This window comes from Dipteris shenzhenensis, chromosome 33, assembly GCF_047967505.1.
Source record: "Dipteris shenzhenensis isolate YYH24624 ecotype China chromosome 33, Dip_SZ_1.0, whole genome shotgun sequence".
Lineage (NCBI taxonomy): Eukaryota > Viridiplantae > Streptophyta > Polypodiopsida > Gleicheniales > Dipteridaceae > Dipteris > Dipteris shenzhenensis.
In genome coordinates, this window is record NC_141628.1 from 37,936,289 (window position 1) to 37,950,202 (window position 13,914).

Genomic DNA, 13,914 nt, shown 5'->3' on the forward strand with positions numbered 1-13,914 from the left:
AAAATTGTTTTATTGTTATAGTATGTTGAAAATCCATGCCTATTGTTGTTGCTAACAACATTAAATCCTGGTATATGTAAGTTTTGCTTGTTGTTATGATGAGTCTCTTGGAAGCATAGGATAGTTGTTGCTGATAGAAGGCTTTTGCCGTTGAGGATATCTTCTTTGTATGTTTCAAATGATCTTGTGTTTAGTGACTGAATGGTTGTCATATTCAAATTGCTTTGTGAGAGGTCTAATTGTTTTGGTATCCATCTTGCATTTATTTGAAGTCGTGTAATCTCTTGCAATACATTTTGATCTATTTTTGTTTGCTTTTCCTTGATTTTATTTATTAAGTATAAGTTCATTGGGTCTCTTATTCGAGATAGTGCTGTGTAAATTAGTCCATGAGATTTGATGTTTGATGGATTAAATGCAAGGTTGTCCATGACCTCGAGCATGGTGTATTGTTCTTGCTGATGTTGGATTGACTGGAAATTGTGTTCTTGTTACCATGTTTAGGCTTTTATGGCCTATTTGAAATTCTCTTGTTACTTGTAGAATAGGAGTCCATTACTGTTTTATAGTGTCTTTTTGAATGTAATTTCTTTGGGCTCTTGTTTTTTTTTCCAATTTTTATATCAGAGAACTCAATCCATAGTACTTTTTTTTAATTTATTTTTTCGTAACGTTTAAAGGTTCCATCTGTGCCATTGACCAGTCCATCTTCAATGTCCATATTTTCAGAGCATATTTCTATTAGCATGCCTTCTTAAAGATTTATTTGTGTGTGCAATCCAGTAGTTAGCTTGGGGTCATTTGGTATATTAATACTTTTATTGCATGTTTTGTGATGGTTGTCCTATACTTGAAGTGTATAAGGCATTCTTTTTAGCATGTTGTACACTTCATTGTCATGCTTGTCCTTGTATGCATTTGTGTAGAAAAGATGTGGAGTTGTTTCTTTGTTTGGAGGAAGTCTTTGGAAGCTTGTGTTGAGGTATATAATGTCTTCTTCTGTATGTTCACCAGTTCGTATCCTATTTAGTACTTGCAAGAATTGTTTATTCGATTGCCGCATTGGCTCTGTTAATTCATAGTATTGGACGTTGTTTTTCCACACTGAAGGAAACATCGATGATGCTGTTGGTCTATCAGAGAATATCCATGCGTCCTTCATAGGGCTCGCTTGGCATAAGTCACCACATAAAAGTATGTCTACCCCTTTAAATGGTTGGTTGTGATTATGCTTAATTTCTCTCATTCTCATGTAAGCTGCTATGAAAGTGTTTTGGCCTATGAGAGATACTTCGTCGATGACTATTAGTTTCAAGTTTTTGTATAGGGCTGAAAGTTGTTGCAGCTTCTCGGTGCATAGGCTAGTGTAGTTTGTTGTTAATAGTAGTAAGTGCAATGCAGAGTGTATGGTTGCACATCCCACATTGAATGCTGCTCTTCCTGTGTATGCTAGTACCAAGACTCTTGGTAAAGTAACTTCATTTTTTTCCTTGTGGTTGTAGTATCGGAGTAATGTCTGGATTATTACCAATAATGTAAATGTCTTTCCAGTGCCTGCATTTCCCATTAGAAATAGCACTAATTGTTTTTCATCTTCTGTTCTTTTTTTAAGTTGTCTTCTAATAGAAGCCTTTGTTGGCTATTCAATTGTCTGATCTTTGAGTAGTATTCATTATTTGACAGAGTTGTGTATGTTATTTTTGTGTATTGTCCAGTGGTTTTCGTAGCTCTAACAAAATCATGTTCCAATGCAAGGTCGTATCCCTCATGTGGTTTTATTTTGTTAGAATCATCTGATGTCAAAGTATCATCATTAACAATTCTTTCTGTTACAATGTCTAATTTGATGAATAATTTTGTGAACAATTGTTTGTTTTGATCTATTAATGATTTGTTGTGTATGTATTTATGATCATGCCATGTTGGGATTTCTTGTGATAGTTCATGTTCTTTTTCATTGAAAGGTAGATATAGCAAGCACAACTCTCTGTAATGGTTTTTTGGGTCTTTGTGAACATTGTAGTTGTTGAATCGGATAATCTTATGTCTTTTCCTTCTTCTTGAACCTTTGCTATTACTTTCGTAGTGTGAAACATACTCTGCAAGGCACATGTTATGCATGCTCTATGTTTGCTTGCAATATTTTTTTACACGATCATCGAAGAAAATTTCAGAACTCTATGGATCCATGCACTGTAGCTGGTGACGGCATTTTAGCAGTAGTGTTCTTTCTTCTGGTACACTTGTATTAATGTACGTGAAATTCCTTGTGCTATTTGTCAATGGTAGAGATAGCGCAATGTATACTACTTGTTGAGAACTTATGTGTTGTGTATTTAGTATTGCATTCCCAACCTTTCGCACTCGTTGATTTGCCATAGCAGTTGAGTCAAGACACAATGTCATTGCTTGTTTTATTGCTTCTATAGTTGATTTGTCAGCTTTTGTCATGTACGATGTACAGTAAGATGTAGCTCTATATGAGTTCAAGACATATTGAAGTACATTTGTAGCACCCCACATTTTTGTCACTTTCTTGTTGAAGTTGTTTGTGTAAATGTCTTTTGGTGCTTTTTGTAGCATCAATGTGGGTTGTGTTACCTTTGCACGCAATATGGTGATGTATTCTACCTCTGATATTCTTAGTAATTCTAGGAAGTTATCAAAGTCAATACACAATGTTGTTGGTGCTGCTAGCACAGTCTCAATATTGGTTAGGTTTTTCTTTACCATAGATGTAATAAGTTACGTATCCAGTGGTAATAAAATGATAGATTCTCTCATAGGTGGTCTTGGAAAACCAAATCGGCATTTTTTATTTCTTCTCTAGCAAGTTTTCTTGTGCTTGTGTGTTTGTAGGGTAATGTTTGCTGGGGTTAACATAGAGCTATCTGTTGTTATGTAATTATCGATGAATGTAATAATGTCTTCATTTTGTGAAACCCCATATTGCGGTGCATTGTCTACCCATATTAAACCATGGTCATGTTGTTTGCCTCTATTTTGAAACTCTGCAACAAAAAAATAGTCGAGCACTTTTCCAAGGACTGTATTGTCGCACCGAAGTAAACGTTTAATTGCCATGAATCTATGAATGTAATACCTAGCTGTTATCATAGGATCTCCCCTAAACATGTCTTTCAATGCTGGTTGCATATAGTTTGAGGATTTAGGATGGGTTGCACTATACAATCTTTTAAGACATGCTGTTAGTGGGGTCCATTGTTTTTCTACAACTGAGAAGGTTATAAAAAAAGTGGGATGACCAAGTTGATGTATCATTGCGAATAGGTTTTGTTTCAACTTGTACTTGTAATCTAGGGACGTGCACATGCATTGGAAGTCCTTGTAACCAATGTTTGATTGTAGGAGCTTCTCAATGTTTGTGTCATTCATTGTCTCCTTTGCTAATAATTGTCTTCCGCATAGTTTTCCTTTTCTCAGTCATACCCAAGTTGAAGAAAGTACTTGTATGACCAATATCTTCATTGTTTTGAAGAAGAGATTCTCTATTGAATATGCAAAATGATGATCTTTGTTCATTAACTCCCACCGCGCTATGTCTTGGTAGCTTGTATGGGTAGGAATATCGTAATGCCTACCTTCACCATGGAACAAACTTGGAAATGCTAGCTCTTCACAAAACTTATCCTTGAATATAGTAAGGGGTGAGAAACCTTCTGAAGGAGCAACGACGATTGTTTTGTCTTCATAGTCCACCACTTGTTGAGCAGTGTATACTTCATGCACTAATATATCTATTTGAACATCATCATCATTCTTCACTTACTTGGTTGTTAGTGTAAGTTTCATTACCATGTTGCGCAACATCTTGTAAATTTAGGAAGTGGTCAACCCATAAAGCGTTCAACCTAACATTGTTGTCCTTGTACAATGTCATTTCCATTAGCTCTTTCAAAGCACGTATTATCAATGTGGGACGTACAATTCCACTCATAAAGTTGTGTATGTACTCCAATTTTCTCTTAATGGACACTAGTATTGTTGATTCATCTGTCAAAAATCTTGGTAGTACTTTTTGTGCTCTTTCCACATCAGCAAAAGCATTTATCATACTACCGCATAAACCATATTGCCCGCCGTACGATATTAGCTCCCTTATTTGGGAAAAGGAATTCTTATTGCGATAAGTCTAGCTTCGATTTCGTTAAGTTTATATGTGAATGCTTTCTTCTCAGATAGTTTCATACGTGTGTACGAAAATATAGGGGTCTTGTTTTGTTTGATTTGGTTTGCACATAAAGAGCAAATGTTTCTTTCATTAAGATCTAGTGGTTCCTCTATTAAACCAACCTCGTTCATGAAGTCATACCAACTCTCCCTTATTTTCTTGAGTTTTCTTTTGAATGTAAGGCATCTACAGCATACACATGCAAACTGTGGGGTGTCTTGAATGGCTTTTTTATATTGTATTTCAAATCGATTCACAGTTAATTGTTGACCCTTCTTGTTCCTTGATTGACTAAGGTACTTTGAAGGATTAGGCATTGTTGCATTTTCACAAAATTGTGAGGACGATAAGGCAACTCTCATTCTATATATCTTTCTTTCAATAGCCTTTAAAGTGTATGGTTTTTGAGTTGATGTGTCATAAAACAATTGTGCTATTTGTATTGCAGGCAAATCTTTGTGTTCTATAATTAAACGTCATAATTGTTCCTCATATGTGTCCACATAACATATGCTCTGCTTGGTTGCTTTCTTGTTAAAGGCATGATAGTGTGGCATGTATCTGACCGGTCAAGTACCATGTCATAAAATTTTGTGTTTGAAGAACCTTTAACATAAAGGATTGTTGACGATATGTTCCCATTTCACATCAATACTTTGAATGAACAATTTAGTGTTTTAGAGAAGAACTTCAATGTGTGCAATAGCAACAAGTTAGAGTTTGAAGAAGAATTTAGTAAAGCTTGTACTTGTTGGCGAGGTATTGGTTGTGGGTCATGGTAATGCACTCAGAGTTTGTACCAAGGAGATGTTCTTGCCTCTTCTTGCTCAATATATGAATACAACTTATTGAAGAGTTCTTCGTAGGAAATAGACTTAAAGAAAAACAGTACGCAGTGAATAACATTTGCGTTGTGAGGGTGTTGTATCTTAAATTGCACGATCATATTGCAATCATATTTATCTAGACATACTTTAGTATTATCCATCATGTAGCCAAAAATTAAGCTCTATATGATGTTAAATACAATGAAGTAAAGAGCAATGTTTAACATCAAATGTTAAGTAGTATTTTTATTCCATTGTGAGAAAAAAGCTACAAAAGCTTGTTCCACAAAGAAGAAAACACGAATACAATTTATTGGTGGAGGAGCTCAAGCAACTCGCTCCTCAAAGTAACATTATTGGTGGAAGATTTTAAACTTCTCGTCCTTCAAAGGGAAATTTAGAGATCTCAAGAATCTAGCTCATAGGATGTGATGGAGCCTGTGCTATTGATTGTGAAAGTGCCACTTGGCTTGATGTCTAGCAACAATGATCGTGTGCCCATGACACTGGTGTTCAAGAGATCCACAAATGGGGAATCTAGTTGGAGAACAATATTGACATGGTTGCCTCTAATCTCAACTGAAACATCATTTCCACTAGGGATGACAATGTGGTCTATAAGGCATGGCATTCATAATATGCGTTGGACGCAATTGCAATTGAAACAATATGGTTGTGTGAGTTCACGACTAGCTTGGACACCTCCACAAGATGCAGATTGGTAGTCAATTAATTGGGCATTCAAATTGGTGAAATGCAACACACCGGGGTCACCTGCAAAGCAAGTACATTATTGCAAATAAGTTCAACGAAAAACTAATCTACAAGGAAGAAATTAAAGAAATAGGGAAGAAATACCTTTCGGCCATAGCGTAACTCAGAAATCTAGCTACGAAATGATTCTTGAAGGTCTTCTCTCTTTTGGCCTTTAGGTATATCCGCCAGTGTGGTGAAGTCAAAAAACCCCAAACAATTTTTGCCGCCCATGTAAGACACATTTCTCAATGTGTACATTACAATCCCCTCTTCATGATATTCTTGTAGTAAGCGTGACAGAATGTTTCTTCTCTCACCTACAAAGTGGAGCTTTTGCAAATAATGAAAACATTAAAGGAAAACATAGGCAATTGTTGAATGAAAAATCAAACGAAAGAACAAGCAAATGTAATGACTTAGTGTTGCACGATTTTGTGGTGGAGGCCAATCAACAATTGTAAGACTATTAGAATCAGTCTTAATGATTACAAATGCAATCATCCCAACAACTAAAGATATTGTTCCTCTAGCCGTGCGCACGGATGATGAAGACCAAGGTACATAGCATGCAATAGTTGTCTTAGGGAGCATGTTAATATTACCTTAAATGGCTCTCCCTTCACCCGATTGGTAGTGGCATCAACATGAAGAGATAACGTCATGTTCCCCCTTCGCTGGCAGAGTGCTCGACAATAGTTGGATCCTCTATGCGATAGAAGGAATCAACAACAAGAACATCCTTGTACTTATGCACATAGTTGTGGGGAACAACCAAAGTAACAGTGTCACAATTCAAACAATTGGTGGAGTCATCCCTCATGACTACTGGATAAGATGGATCTCTGGTCTTGTATGTTCCATATTTGACTAACAGCTTTCCTTCAAAAGCAAAGCGAAAATGAATATAGTCGGAAAGACCAATGATTGCAAGGATCGGAAAGGAGTTGCCTCCACAAGCAAAATGATCAGGAGAAGCGACAATCACTCTTGATAAAGGTTGTTGTGTAATTGGGGCTTTGTCACTTGATGACAAATTAGCAGGGCCAACTATGGAGATACTCTCTTGTTCTATTTCTTTTTTCCCTTTGGAAGCCTTACTTGCTGCAAATTCGAACAAAACTACATTAGTGACCAAGTCTAAAGATTGTCGCCTAAATACAAACTACAACTACTTCAAAAAAGAAGAGAATGATTAAAAAGATTCTAGCATAAATACATGCTCTAGTACTTTAGGGGAAAAAAAAAGGGTGTGCTGTTCCCAATGCTTATAAATTGTTTGCAAAATGTAAAACTACTTTAAAATGCAAGGGAAGTATTGATGATTGATACTAATAAACGTTCTAAGTGTGCTGGAATGTAATAGTTGGGATGTTACACCTTTAGTTTCTTTACAGTGTACAAGTGTACGTTAAAAAAACAATGCCAATTTAAATAAGTCTAATAGCAACAACATACTCAAACATTTTTTGGGTGTCCAAGCAAATTCAAAGTGTTTTTTTAGAAAAATAACATCTAAGATGACTTTGCAAGACTCCACAAGATTGAGAAAGCAAGTACAAATTGCATTTTTCCCCAAATGCAAGCTCAAATATTATTTTATTTTCAGCAAAAAGCCATCAGTGCAAAAGGATTACAAAGGCCAACATGCATCAATAGCCAAATATAAGATCCAATATGGCTCTTGCAACTACTCAACTACTACTATAGTGCAATCGGCACAACCAAGTACAATTGAAAACCCAAATCTACATGGGCTATTGCAACTGTGTTCTAATTACATCGCCGGTTTCTCGTAGCAACTACAACTCCAATGCATAACACTATTCAGTTTGATATTGCAAAGTAACACAAGGGGAAGCGCAACAGCATATCAAAACAAATCGAACAAATGAAAATAAAATTACCTTCTGTGTAAGCTTGTCTAGCTGCAGCCAGAAATGCCTTGCGCAGGGACTTTGCAGGTCTAGCTTTCTTGATAAGCAAAGCTCTAGCTATTTCTCCTGCTTTCAATGCACGCGAATACCCAGATCCAATCTGAGGAGCGTTGGACGAAGCACTCTCCTCTATCACACAACATTCAAAAATAAGCAACGCCTAGTACTGCTACAGCCTATAATTTAATCTAAATGTATGTTGTTCAAAACTTAAAGCTCTCGATTCTATGCATGCAAGTTGCCGATAGAGCAAATGAAGCAACATAATACGATCATCGTAGCGTGGAAATGTAGAATTGTGGGCATTGCGCTTCATGTGGCAAGGGGCAATTTGTTTGTAGGTCACAGAGGTGTATGTGCTTAATTCAAACGACCTTCACTTGAGAAAGTGAAGCAACACGGGACGACTATGCGTGAAGAACGAGACGTACCTTCAAAGCCATTGGACGCGGACTTGGAGCACTCTCCAATGTCCTTTCCGGTATGCAAGGGTGATAGATCTGTTGTTCCAAATTGAAATAACACACTCAAGGCTGGAATGGAAACAAGGCAATTAACAGTATGCATCGACATACCTCGGAATATGATGCTTCCTTCATCACAATAAAGACTCATGTCGTTCACAGGGCGTTTCGTATTGTGCTTTCCTCCTCTTTCATCCGAATATGGAGATTTAGTTTACAAGTGTGTTGTCGATTCGCCACTCAATTGAGACAAGGGACAGTACCTTGGACATTTAGAACAACAAAGTTAGGAATCTAGGTCCGCTACAAAATGAACACGGAGACTATGTGGACCACAAATTACAAGGCTATGCATTGTATATCAACGGACTCAGAATCAATGCTGATGCTTTTCTCTCCAATAGACGGTCCGAATTGCTTCTTCAAATCTAAATAAATCGTCAAAGACGAAGGTAGAAGAAGAAAAGGAAAACAAAGTAAAAGAAGAATGAAGTCACGAAGTTAAGAAGATGAAAAGCAGTGTCAACCTCGAATAAACGTGGTGCTCTCTATCTCCATAGGCTCTCCGACAAAGGCGTCCATAATAGGTACGGGGGATGAAGGCGAAAACGAAATGAAAAACGTCACAAGGAAATAGCTCACAGGAAAGCACACAACCGGTGGTGTATGACAGAACTCTGCATGTTTATATAGAGGATGTCCACCATCGAGAATCGATTGAACCGTCTAAGGATGCCAAAGGAGTGTCGCATGCCGCCATGAACCACCCACAACACGGCTCACAACCAAGAAACATGCACCAATTGCTGCCTGAAATACAAAAAACGCCGTCCAACAAAACGGAGGGAAGATGCACCAAAGTTGCCATGCACTAGAAGCTGCCATGAACACATACAAAAACATCGCAGAACATTTAGTGGCTCCGCCCTGAACTCCAGAAGTCGCCATGAATCGAGTCGAAGAGAGTACGCGGTGGTCTTCAGAAAGTGCCATGCATTTTGCAAGAGAAGATTAACGCACACTACGCTCACAAAGAGAAGAACCAAGATGACCTGCACGGGCTGAGCGACACGTGGACCAAACAAATACATGAAAAAACAAGGTGAATGATATTCAATCATTCATAAGGCCTATCCAAGATCAAAAAAGTAAACAAAAAGGAATCCATGGAAATGGTGTGGAGTAAGACTTGAGGAGATAAAGGGGGGAGAGAGAGAGAGAGAGAGAGAGAGAGAAGTGGGTGTGTGGGAGAAAAGGTGGAGATCCTATGTAAGAAGACTTGAGGCAATAAAGAAAGGAAGCACAACAAGAAAAGCACCTACAGACGCATACACAGACGTGTTGACTCAACTAAAAAGAAAACTTACGAGCGTGTCTATTCATGCATCTAGAGACCCGCATCTAAAGGCGCATCTATATAGTAGACAGATGCACCTATAGACGCCCATATAGACGCGTAAATAGACGCTCTACTAGAAAATTTTAAAAACAGACAAACGTATCCTTAAATGTGTTTATAGACGCATTTATAGATACGCTTATAGATGCGTTTATAGACACGCAAATAGACGCCCCTCGAATAGACAGACGCGTATATAGATGCGTTTATAGATACGCTACATAATATTTTTTAAAATTTGTGTGCTTGAACAGAATGCTGTGTATGTTGTATATGCTATGTAGTTACAGGAATCCCATTTCCACATTGTGTAATTCAATTCTTACAACCAACCGCATTTTAATTAGCACTCTTGCAAGCACGTCTATAGCCGACAATTACAATTCCAAATAAAACATTACAACTCCAAAACGTTTAGTTCACAAGGCATTAATTGATAGAACGTTGCACAAGAAAATTGAAAGCAAAAAAAACAAAAAGAGTGCATATTAATTCATAGCTCAAAAAGTGCTTGTATGTACATATAGCACGAAGCTAAGCCACGTCCTATTGCTTCAAGTACCAAAAATAAGAGGAGTGTATATACAAGAGGCACGAAGCCAAGCCAATGGCTTTAAGTACAAAAAAGAGTAGCTAGCACTACTTTTACGACTAATCTAAGTTCTCCATGTCCTCGCTCCCTTCTATGCTCCCTTCTGCACTCCCTTCTATGCTCCCTTTTGCGCTCCCTTCTCCGCCTCCTTCTTTCTCATCTTCTTCCTCATCTTCTTGTGTAGGGGCCTGTAAACAAGGGACAACATATATCAATGTATGAAAAATTACATCTTTACTTATAATATTGACATTATTTAATTACTTTGGAATACCTCGAAGGGCGCTCCAGTAGCTTAGAGATACTACTCCTCAGTAATCAACCCGTCATTATAGAAGTGCCTCCATGTATGTCCTCTATGATGGTGGCAGTGGTAGGCTATCTCGATAGAAGTAGGGTACCTGCCCATGATATCAAGCTGCAAGATGACACAATTTACGGAGGGGTTAGTACAAAGAAACAGCCTCCTAATAAACTACATAAACAATATAATTTGAGATCGATACTTACAAATTGGGCCTCCCATGATTCAACACCCCCTGCTCCAAAATGCACGCTTCCATATTGCTCCATTTGGATCCTTCGTGCCTCCACGTGCTGCATACTGGGTTCCTCCCTCACTGACTTCATTGCTTTCTTCCACTCATGCTTGTGAGCGGTGTGGGGTGGGCCCCTTGGTGGTTGACCTCCCTCGAGCCTGGCAAGCTCTACTAGTGCCTGCCTCTTAAGCGAAGATCTTTTATTGCCAAGTATCGTAACAATCTTTGACTTAGCCCATTTATCTGTGAACTGAAGATTGGGGGGGTTAGGATACTTAGGGTGAACAGTAGCGAGGCTCTCATCAGCCAACCTCTTTGGATGGTCTTTATAGTGAATAAAGCAAGCTCTATAATTGTTAGTAATTATAGAGCGCATGAAGGCCATGATGTCCTACACCCATGCATCCATCAAGATGCCTCTTGTCTGAGTGATGTCATAGTAGATCGTACCATCACTCGGAGGCACGTCTAAATCATCTGAATCATCCTCGTCCCCACCACTACTCCTCTGAAAGCACTGTGCCATGCATCCCCCACTGCACTCCCTGCTACTACGCCTACTACTATGTCGTGTCGAGCTAGTATGCTGGCCACTCATAGATGGAGAAGTGACTCTCAATTGCATGAGACTACGTGGACCACTCGTAGCTAGAGAACCAAGTCTCGACTGCACAGGAGTACATCGATAGCTTTGTGAGGCAGAAGGGCCTCCTGACGGCATGGGGGAAGGGGCATAGGACAGCATGGGGGAAGGGGCTCGGCTGTGTAGCTGGCTGGGCTGTGTTGACTCCGATGGGTTTATCTCAGCTGGCGTGGGGTTGGGGTGGTTTGGAGTCTGTAGTGCCCACTCCTGGGGGTGTTTAGAGTACCCGTCATGTAGCCGTATAACTCCCCAGGACTGGGATGATGCCCCAAAAGGTTATATAACTCCCGAAAGATGGTCTCCCAAAGATCAGGTGAGCCTGAAGAGCTTCCTGGCCACATGATAAACTGGAAGAAAGAAAAAAAGAAGATTACTGATGAGCTGAGAAGACAAAAAGAAGAGAAAAAGAGAGAAAAAGAGAGAAGGAAAGAGAGTAGAAAAGAGAGGAAAAGTGGGGATAAAAGAGAGGAAAAGAGAGGAGAAAAAGAGAGAAAAAGTGGGGATAAAAGAGAGGAGAAAGGAGAGCAAAAGAGAGGAGAAAAAGAGGAAAAAATGGGGATAAAAGAGAGGAGAAAGGAGAGGAAAAGAGAGGAAAAGAGAGGAGATAAAAAGAGAGAAAAAGAGAGGAGATAAGAGAGAAAAATTACCACGAAAAGAGAAGGAAAGAGAGGATAAAAGAGAGAAGGAAAGAGAGGAAAATAGAGGAAAAGAGAGGAGAAAAAAAGAGAGAAAAAGAGAGGAGATAAGAGAGACGAAAAGAGAAGGAAAGAGAGGATAAAAGAGAGGAAAATATAGAGTGCAATCCCTTTTTTCAATCATGCTTTCCTTTTCCATCATTCATGCAATCCCCTTCTTCAATCATGCAATCCCTTTCCATCATTCATGCAATCCCTTTCTTCATTCATGCAATCACTTATTTCCATCATTCAATATGCAATCCTTTTCTTGGAAGTGGAAGTGGAAAGGGAAAGGGAAGAGGAAAGAGAAAGGAAAGGAAAGGGAAGGGAAGGGAAGGGAAGGAAAGGCCAGGCTAGGGAAAAATAACAAAGCGCATCTATCTTCATGTATAACAACGCGTCTATAGACGCGGCTATTTGTTTCCAAAAATAGAGTAGATGCGTCTATAGACGCGCTTTTAGACGCACTCTCAGATGCGTCTATAGACACGCTCCGACAGATGGACTATTCTAAAAACTCGAAAAGGACATGCGTTTGACACAAAAGCACAACACTAGTACCAAAAACATTCGTTTCTTGGATATGACAAAGGACGAATCCAAAGAGAGCAACTTTCAAAGAAGATCAACCGTAAAGAGACTTACCTTGGATAGAGGTATGGAAGCTTCTTGTCCTTCTTCAAAGCTGCTCCTTTTTGTTCTCTTCCTTGTTCACCCTTTGCTTCTCTTTCTTCTCTTCCTTGTTCACCCTCTTCTCTTGTGTGCTTGGAGTGTGCTTGGAGATGATTGTGTAAGCCTGGAGATAAGTGGGATGCTCGAAACTATGTCTATTAATAGTAAAGCAAGCCGCGCGAGGCTAAAAGTATGTGAAGAAAAGCAAGCATGCTAAAATTAGGTTTGAAAATCACGTCTAATTGCGCATCTATATACACGTTTGAATGCGCATTTAATTACGTGTCTACAATACAGTTTAGACGTGCCTATAGACACGCACCACAGAATAGATGCAGTTTTAGATGCGGTATTAGACGCACCACAGAGTTTTAAGATTACATATTTGATAGAAGAGCAAATTTTTTGGGTTGTTTATTTGTAGGATGTCTTCATCTTCAACAAGTAGCTCCAGTGAGGATGAATCCCTCCATATCCACCATCGTAAAATATGGTTGGAACAAAAAGTCAAATGTATGTGTGAGAGATGTGTGATCGATGTCGAGAAAACATGTATCGTGCACACAGGATTACACTCAATCACATCTCAAAGTATGGAGAATGGGATGCGACCGTAAATATGGTAAGTGTTAAAGTTGATTGAGATACCTATGGGTGTTCATATGTTTGAGTTATGATCCCGTTTTAATTTGGTACAGGATGCAGTACCACACCCGTATATGTTGCCCTATGCTTGTCATGAGGAGGTGAAGCGTTGGCGATATGAGTTGGGATCTCCAGGTTAGACTGTTACGGATGCATGGAGTGATGGTGATAGTAGCCCTCCACCATTACCTCATGAAGCCATGGAGGAGGAGGTGTTTGATGATATGGTGCAGGATTTATATGTCCATCAATCCGAAGGGAGGGATGATAGCATGGAGCAGGACGATCTTTTTACCGCAGCATCGACTCCACTGTTTGAGGAGTGCACATTCTCTATTCTACGTGCCTCCCTTGAGTTACTAAACTTGCAAACCATCTATGGATGAAGCAATGCAAGTTTGAATGCATTACTCAAGTAAGCTTTAAAGTCCATTTTGCAAACATGGTGAATTATGCTAGTGGGTCAATTACTCGAATGCTTTTCCTCATTTGTGGTATTCACGTGCAGACTATTGTGTAAAATGCTTTTAAAGGAGAATAAATTACCGACCTCAAGAGATATGGCAAGGCAACA